Source organism: Neovison vison, chromosome 1 (genome assembly GCF_020171115.1).
Source record: "Neovison vison isolate M4711 chromosome 1, ASM_NN_V1, whole genome shotgun sequence".
NCBI lineage: Eukaryota > Metazoa > Chordata > Mammalia > Carnivora > Mustelidae > Neogale > Neogale vison.
This window is the reverse complement of record NC_058091.1, coordinates 186,462,949-186,471,646: the sequence shown is the minus strand read 5'-3', so window position 1 is coordinate 186,471,646 and position 8,698 is coordinate 186,462,949. Positions and strand designations below refer to the sequence as shown.

Sequence of the window (8,698 nt, the reverse complement as noted above, 5' to 3'; positions counted from 1 at the left end):
GGAGAAAGGGGGTAGGATTATGGACATTGGGGAGGGTATGTGCTTTTGGGTAAATTGGAAGGGGAGATGAACCATGAGAGACTATGGACTCTGAAAAACAATCTGAGGGGTTTGAAGTGGCGGGGGGGTGGGAGGTTGGGGTACCAGGTGGTGGGTATTATAGAGGGCACAGCTTGCATGGAGCACTGGGTGTGGTGAAAAAAATAATGAATACTATTTTTCTGAAAATAAATAAATTGGAAAAAAAAATAAATAAATAAAAATCCAATATATATATATACATATATTCTCAGGGCTGGGAAAATTCTGGCACCCTTCTGAAAAGACTGAGCTAGGCATGGGACTGGGTTTATAATTCCAGCCAAAAGAGAGAAAGCTTGAAAGGAGAACAACAACAACAAAAAAAGACAATAGGGGAATGAATTTAATGTTTTGTTAGGGTGGAATCTTTCTAATGGCACACAGTTCAGAAACCACCCTTTCCTGTCCCCAAAACATAGACCTCAAAATCCTTAAAGTAATTTAAATTAAGCTCATAATGGGATATCCCCACACACCTACTAAAATGGCTAAAGTTTAAAAAATTGATTTAGCAAATGTTGGCAAGGATAGGGAACAACTAAAACTTTCATATACTGATGATGGAAATGCAAAATGGTAGCCAGTTTGGAAAACATGCTGCCAGTTTCTTATTAAATTAAACACATAGTGACCAAGTGATCCAGCAATCTCAGTCCTAGGTATTTTGCAAAGAGAAAAAGTATGTTTACACAAAAGCCTATATGTAAATATTTATAGCAGCTTTATTTATAGTATGAATATGAGATGCACATAACTCATTTTTCCACTGGCGAGTAGATATAAACTGTGTTATATCCACAACAATGGATAAATCTCAACCACATTACAGTAAGTGGAAAAATCAGACTCAAAAATGCTACATTCTGTATGATTACACTTAAACGACCTTCCCCAAAAGGCAAAATTGTAGGGACAGAAAATAGAGCCACTGTTGCTTGAATGGAAGTTTTGGGAGAGTTAGAAGTATTCTATAACTTGATTGTGGGTTACAAGGCTAAATTCATTCATCAAAAATCATAAAAATATACACTGAAAAAGTTGAAATTTACACTACATAAAGTATTTTTCCATAAACCTAGCTTTATTTTTCTTTAAAGATTTTATTTATTTATTTGACAGAGACTGAGAGATCATAAGCAGGCAAACAGAGAGGGGGAAGCAGGCTCCCTGCTGAGCAGAGAGCCTGATGTGGGATTCAATCCCAGGACCCTGAGAGCATGACTTGAGCCAAAGACAGAGGCTTAACCCACTGAGCCACCCAGGTGTCCCTCCGTAAACCTAACTTCAAAAGAAGAAATATAGGACATAAATTTATAATACATCTAACCTAGAATCTTCAAAAATTCAAGGTTATGAAAATAAAAACTAGGATATCTGAACTAGATGTAAATAGACTAAAGAAACAAAAATACCAAATGAAATGTATGAACCTAGAACAGATTCTGGTTTAAAATATTGTAAGAGGGGCGCCTTGGTGGCTCAGTGGGTTGAAGCCTCTGCCTCTGGCTTGGGTCATGATCCTGGGGTTCTGGGATCAGAGCCCCTCATTGGGCTGGCTCTCTGCTCGGTGGGGAGCCTGCTTCCACCTCTCTCTCTCTCTGCCTGCCTCTCTGCCTACTTGTGATCTCTGTCTGTCAAATAAATAAATGCATCCTTAAAAAAAAAAAACTAAGAAAATTATCTTGTACAATAGGGATTTGAATATGGACTGGCTATTGGATGATATTATATAATTATTGTTAATTTTCTTAGGCATCAAAAAATTATGATTATATAGAAGAATGTCTTTTTTTTGTTAGGAGATTCATACTGAAATATTTAAGATGAAATACCATGATATTTACAATTTACTTTCAAATGGTGCTACCAAAAAAGCTGATTTTTTGTTTGTTTGTTTGTTTTAGAGAGAGGGAGAAGAGAAGTGCAGAGGGAGAGAATTTTTTTTTTTTTTATAGATTTTATTTATTTATTTGACAGGCAGAGATCACAAGTAGGTAGAGAGGCAGGCAGAGAGAGAGGAGGAAGCAGGCTCCCCACAGAGCAGAGAGCCGGATGCGGGGCTCCATCCCAGGACCCTGGGATCATGACCTGAGCTGAAGGCAGCGGCTTAACCCACTGAGCCACCCAGGTGCCCCAAATCTTTTTTTTTTTTTTTTAAGATTTTATTTATTTGACAGAGAGAGAGATCACAGTAGGCAGGCAGGGGGGGGGGAAGCAGGCTCTCTGCTGAGCAGAGAGCCCAATGTGGGGCTCGATCCCAAGAGCCTGAGATCATGACTGAGCCAAAGGCAGAGGCTTAACCCACTGAGCCACCCAGGTGCCCCGAGAGAAAGAATCTTAAGCAGGCTCTGTGCTCAATGCAGAGCCGGGGACTCTGTCTCACAAACCTGAGATCGTGACCTGGGCCAAACAGTTGGATGCTTAACAGACTGAGCCATCTAGGTGCCCCCAAATGCTGATCATTTTTAAAACCAGGTGAGGAGTCTGTTGACATGAGTTGAGCTCATTAGAAAAATGTCTTTTTAAGTGCTGTGATAACACTAGAACCTGAGATATTACCGTTTTTGCATACCAAATGCCCATAGTGGTTATTATTAAAAGGAAAAATCTAGGAAAATAAGTATTGCATGATTCTAGGTTTTAAATCTTTTTAAGTTCCTAAATAATTTGGTGTTGCTATAGATCATAATGAAGTAGTAGTACTTACTGGTAAATGAGGCGAAGGAGCAAAAATTGGAAGGATCCAAATAGAAGTTTTATTTAAATACTTTAAATACTTATTATACTTTACTTTTTTATTTTTATTTATTTGGGGCACCTGGGTGGCTCAGTGGCTTAGGCCGCTGCCTTCGGCTCAGGTCATGATCTCAGGGTCCTGGGATCTAGTCCCGCATCGGGCTCTCTGCTCAGCGGGGAGCCTGCTTCCTCCTCTCTCTCTCTGCCTGCCACTCTGCCTACTTGTGATCTCTCTCTGTCAAATAAATAAATAAATAATCTTTAAAAAAAAAAAAAAGATTTTATTTATTTAACAGACAGAGATCACAAGTAGGTGGAGAGGCAGGCAGAGAGGAGGAAGCAAGTTCCCTGCTAAGCAGAGAGCCCGATGTGGGGCTCGATTCCAGGACTCCAGGATCATGACCTGAGCCATATGCAGAGGCTAAACCCACTCAGTCATCCAGGTGCCCCTTTATCACACTTTAAAATGTTGAAAAACTTTTGGATGATTTCTACTTTTGTTGTGGTAAAGACGCAAGGTGGAAAGAAGGTAGAAAAGGAGGTCATCTAAAACCTTATTTTTAATGCTTAATTTCCTATCTGTACAATGAGATTAAAATTCTTTCCAAAAGACTTTTGACTCTTTCTAAAACCAAATCCTGTTTAAACGAATGAATATCTACACTGAGGTATTCATAATAGAACACTTCTACATTTCAAAGCAATCTTACAGAAGAATTTGAAGAAATATTGTCAACAATAACAGCATCATTAGAAAAAGATATGCAATCCATGAATAATAATTAGGCAGAAGAAGTCAAAAATTCATTTGTAAATTATTACTAATCTTGTAGTGATACAAAATTATGAAAGTAGAACCTTTTCCTCTTCTGTTCGAGAAATGTAGAAATGTTACTAATGTTTTTATATAATCAACAAAAGCTACTTGGAATGCATAACACATTTCTCCCACACAACATTGTTGAACATGTTGGTAAGGCATGAAAGTGCGTATTGGAAAAGTTTATTTAATCCAAATGTGATGGAGCTATAGTAGTAACAGTAAGCCTCAGTAAATATCTGTAGTATGAGAGAGTGAGAGAATGGATAAGTCAATAGAAAGAACCAGAGTTTCACTAGATTGTGAACTGAGAGGAAGGAACTATTCTTCCTTACTCATGTTTGTATCCCCAACATTTTGCCACATAGTTGGTTATCAGTAAGTGTTGAATGAATACAATAATCCAAAAACTATCTTCATTTTGCCTGGGTATGGAACTGGACATTAATAGTAAATTGTCTTAACTCGTTGCTAAAGGATACTTTTTTTTTTTTTTTAAAGATTTTACTTATTCATTTGACAGACAGAGATCACAATAGGCAGAGAAGCAGGCAGAGAGAGAGGGAAAAGCAGGCTTCCTGCTGAGCAGAGAACCCGATGCGGGGCTCGATCGGATCCCAGGACCCTGAGATCATGACCTGAGCCAGTCAGAGGTTTTAACCCACTGAGCCACCTAGGCGCCCCAAAGATACTTTTTTTTAAAAAGATAGAACCACGAAGGGCGCCTGGGTGGCTCAATGGGTTAAGCCTCTGCCTTCAGCTCAGGTCATGATCTCCAGGTCTTGGGATTAAACCCCATGTGGGGTTCCCAGCTCAGCGGGGAATCTTCTCTCTCTCACCCTGCCTTTCCCCCTGCTTGTGCTCTGTCTCTCTCTCTTTCTCTCAAATGCATAAATAAAAATCTTCAAAAAATTAAATTAAATTAAAAATAAAGATAGAATCATGTGCCTTGTACAAAAATAAAATAAACATGTGTTAAAGAATGTTTCAACCCAATTATTGAGCAAACTAGAAAAGTGTTAAAAGGCCAGTTCAAGGAGATTGGGAAAATAGAGGCAATGAGGAATGCTAAAATAAATTTGTTAGTAAATGAAAAAAAAATGGTCAAAATTCACAGGGAAAAAACCAATTACATCTTCACCAGCAAAAATCATTTGTGTTGGGGTGCCTGGCTGCCTCAGTCATTGGAACCTATGACTTTTATCTTGGGGTTTTGTGGGTTTGAGCCCCATGTTGGGTATAGAGATTACTTAAAAAATAAAATCTTAAAAAAATAATTTGCGGGACACCTGGGTGGCTCAGTTGGTTAAGCAGCTGCCTTCGGCTCAGGTCATGATCCCAGGGTGCTGGGATCGAGTCCCACATCGGGCTCCTTGCTCGGCAGGGAGCCTGCTTCTCCCTCTGCCTCTGCCTGCCTCTCTGTCTGCCTGTGCTCGCTCTCTCTCCCTCTCTCTCTGACAAATAAATAAATAAAATCTTTAAAAAAAAAAAAAAAAGAAAGAAGACTTATAAAAAAAAATAATAATTTGCATTACCAATAGTTTACTGCAACTAACAGACTGAATAAGACTCAGACACAATGAAAGATAAAAATAATGAGAGAGCTAGGCAACACTGGGCCTTTTATAGGACACTCAGTGATATTTTTTCCTTTGTCATTTCAAAGTCTTTCACAATTCTTCTGGATAGTCTCTTCTTGTGAGCATAATAATTTCAAAGATTATTCTTAATTACACCAAAAGACTGATTTTATTAAGTTTGGCTTCATTGTTTTCACAACTGAAGCAAGAGCAGGAGGAGTTAGCTCTTACAAAAGAGACGACACCCCCCAAATGGATGCTAAACCAGTGTCACCAATCTGAGACTTATAGTAACCTAACTGCAGTTTCAATCTCTCCCAGGAATGTTATCTTAAACCAGCATATCTGGAATTTCCTGGTCGGCATCAATGAGGCAATCTACCAGATAGACCTCCTCTGTGTAGCCCAAAGAAAGATGAGTTATTGTGCTATTTCCTTGTCTCTGTCTTTTTCTGCCTATAAAAGTCTTGTTTTGTTCAGCTTTTCAGAGTTTCTTTTTATTTGCCAGAAGGGATGTTGCCTGATTTGTGAATTGTTGAATAAAGTCAATTTAATCTCATTTGATTTTTTTTTTTTTTTTTTTAAACACAGCAAGCTACAACCTGAGGGCTGATTCCAGGTTTTGTAACTCCTGGAGCTAAAAATACTTTTTACATTTTTAAGTGGTTGAAAGAAAAATCAAAAGATAAACAATGAAAATTTGTGACACATGAAAATTCTGTGAAAATCAAATTTTGGTCTCCATAATTAAAGGTTTATAGGAATACAGCTAGCTTATTCACTTGTATATTGTTTGTGGCTGCTTTCCAACAATAATGACAGAGCTGAGAAGTTATCACGGGCTCACAAACCATGGCCAGAAGTAGGGTGAGCAGTTGAGGTACTTACCTTAGGCACAAGGTTTGAGGGGGCACCAAGAACTAAGTAATGAATAGAGGTGCCTGGCTGGCTTTGTAGGAAAAGCATGAAACTCTTGATCTTGGGGTTGTGAGTTTGAGCCCCACATTGGTTGTAGGGATTACTGAATAAATAAATAAATAAATAACAAAACCCTGAGTAATAAATAATGAATGAATTTTACTTTGATGCAATATTTTTAAAAATCAAAAAGAATGAAAAAAAAATACTTAAAGATTTAAACAAACGCAGAATGACTATTACTGATTTTTCCATTTGCCTCAGGCTCCAATATAGCTTGGCAAAGCAGTGCTACATCTCACTCACCTCACCCTGTTCCTGGCCTTACTGGAAGCTTAGATTATTTACTACTGGCTTTTGGAGAAATGTTTATGAACAACAGTATTAACCAATTATATAAGCTACCTTGAGGTTGCTATTCCAACTTAAGCACTAAGCTTCAAGTCCACAAAATAAACTTCTGATTGGGAGATTTAATAAGGAGTCTCGGACCGGAATCTTAAAAGCTTCCATTATTGGCTATCCTAAGGCTAAGAAATCAAGTCCCAAAACATCTCTCCCAAAACCAGACTTCTTCTGCAGTACCAATAAATTCAGTGATTGCCTCATTTTTGAGGTCCTCAAAATGGGCCAAGTTTTCTGGCTTGCCAGTAAGTGGCCTTCTTCTTACTTATTTGTCGACCTCTTTTGTCTCTGATTTCAAAAGCACCACTCTCAGATCATACACTCCAGGCAATTTCTCTAATTATATCCTGGTTTAAAGGTAGATAGATTCTTATTGAACATATGCAACCATATGGTTATGAAAAGCAATGAGACTTAGTAAAGTTTCTGAATTTAGGTGTGTCAGTAAGAATCAAATACCGTGTGAAAATGTTTTATTTCAGCTTATAAAAGCAGAATACTAAATTGTTGTGGGTTATAGGGGCTCCTAACTGGCTCAGTCGGTAGAGCATGTGACTCTGGATCTCACGGTTGTGAGTTCAAGCCCCATGTTGGGCGTGGAGTCTATTTAAAAAAAAAAAAAGAAAAGAAAAGAAACGCAATAAATAAACAAATTGTTCTGGGTTACAGATTGCTTAAGAAGAAAGAAAAAGGGCTTCCTCATACACCTAAAAAACAAACAAAACAAAATAATAACACAATAAACATTATTCCAAACGAATAACCACAATAAAATTTCCCTCTCACTCCTCTATAATTAACTTTCACTCTGCTAGATCTTGATTAGTTAGCAGTCTGCTCTCATGAAGACACCAACCTCTGAATGAAAAAGAGTTAGAAAATTCTGACTCAGTTCATTTGTAAGGTCTGAAAGTTATCTAAGTGTTCTCAATTCAGAAGCTAGAACAAGAGTCTGTTTTTTGAACTGCCAATAATTGAAAGTACCTATTTTAGTCCCTTTCCACTAGTCTCTAACACTGTCCTTGTTTGTTGAAGACAAACTCTGGCCATAATTATTTTTTTATTTTATTTTTTTCTGGCTGTAGTTTTTTTTTTTTTTTAAGATTTTATTTATTTATTTGACAGAGAGCAAGATCACAGGTAGGCAGAGAGGCAGGCAGAGAGAGAGAGAGGGAAGCAGGCTCCCCGCTGAGCAGAGAGCCCGATGCTGGGCTCAATCCCAGGACCCTGAGATCATGACCCAAGCCGAAAGCAGAGGCTTTAACCCACTGAGCCACCCAGGCGCCCCTGGCTGTAGTTTTTAACAGTCCCTAGGCAAGCTTTAGAGTAAACAAAACGAAACAATTTTATCTGTAGATGTCAAAGTCTCAATGGCTATGGTTCATTTATTACTGCACCCAATAATATTAGAGTGGAAGAAAGTAAAATTCTCAATTGGGGTGCACTGCATAACTATTTCCTAAGTTGTATTCTGGTTTCCCCTGGAAGTAAAAATATCATAGACAGCAAACATTTAGGGATGTCCCATAAAGCATGTAAGTTCTGAAAATGTATCTCAGTAACGTTTCTTACAAATCTATATGCTAGTGAAGAGGAACATCTCTTCTGATCTGACAACTCTTGCCATCCACTTCTCATAATAGAAGTATCTCAAACAAACCAAATTGTTTCTAGCATCTCTCTTTCTTCTTTTTTTAAAGATTATTTACTTATTTATTTAACAGAGATCACAAGTATGTAGAGAGGCAGGTGGGGAGAGAGAGAGAGAGGGAAGCAGGTTCCCTGCTGAGCAGAAAGCCCGCTGGCTTCGGGGCTCCATCCTAGGACCCTGGGATACTCTGACCTGAGCCAAAGGCAGAGGCCTCAATCCACTAAGCCACTCAGATGCCCCAGTATCTTTCTTTCTATAAGGTGAGAAAGCAAATCTTTTTTACTTTTTCCTGGGGTCCTTTGAAAATCTCAAAGATGCTTATAGGCATAACAGGTATACTGAACTATTTATTGATTTGTGAAATTAGGGTTCTGATTTGGAGCAGGCAATTTCATAAGAGCTGTCAGAGGATGTGTAGACAGATCATGGGTTACTGAGAAACAATGCTTAGTTACTTATTTAATCAAAGTGACAATAAAAGATTTTTAAAGTAAACCTAGAAGATTA

General features: G+C 38.1%; 1 non-coding gene across 1 annotated transcript; it reads left to right on the top strand.

Moving 5' to 3' along the window:
• Positions 1-7,064: 7,064 nt before the first annotated feature.
• On the top strand, positions 7,065-7,137 carry TRNAQ-CUG. Its single transcript has one exon. It is a non-coding gene; the product is annotated as a tRNA-Gln (tRNA).
• Positions 7,138-8,698: the final 1,561 nt, after the last annotated feature.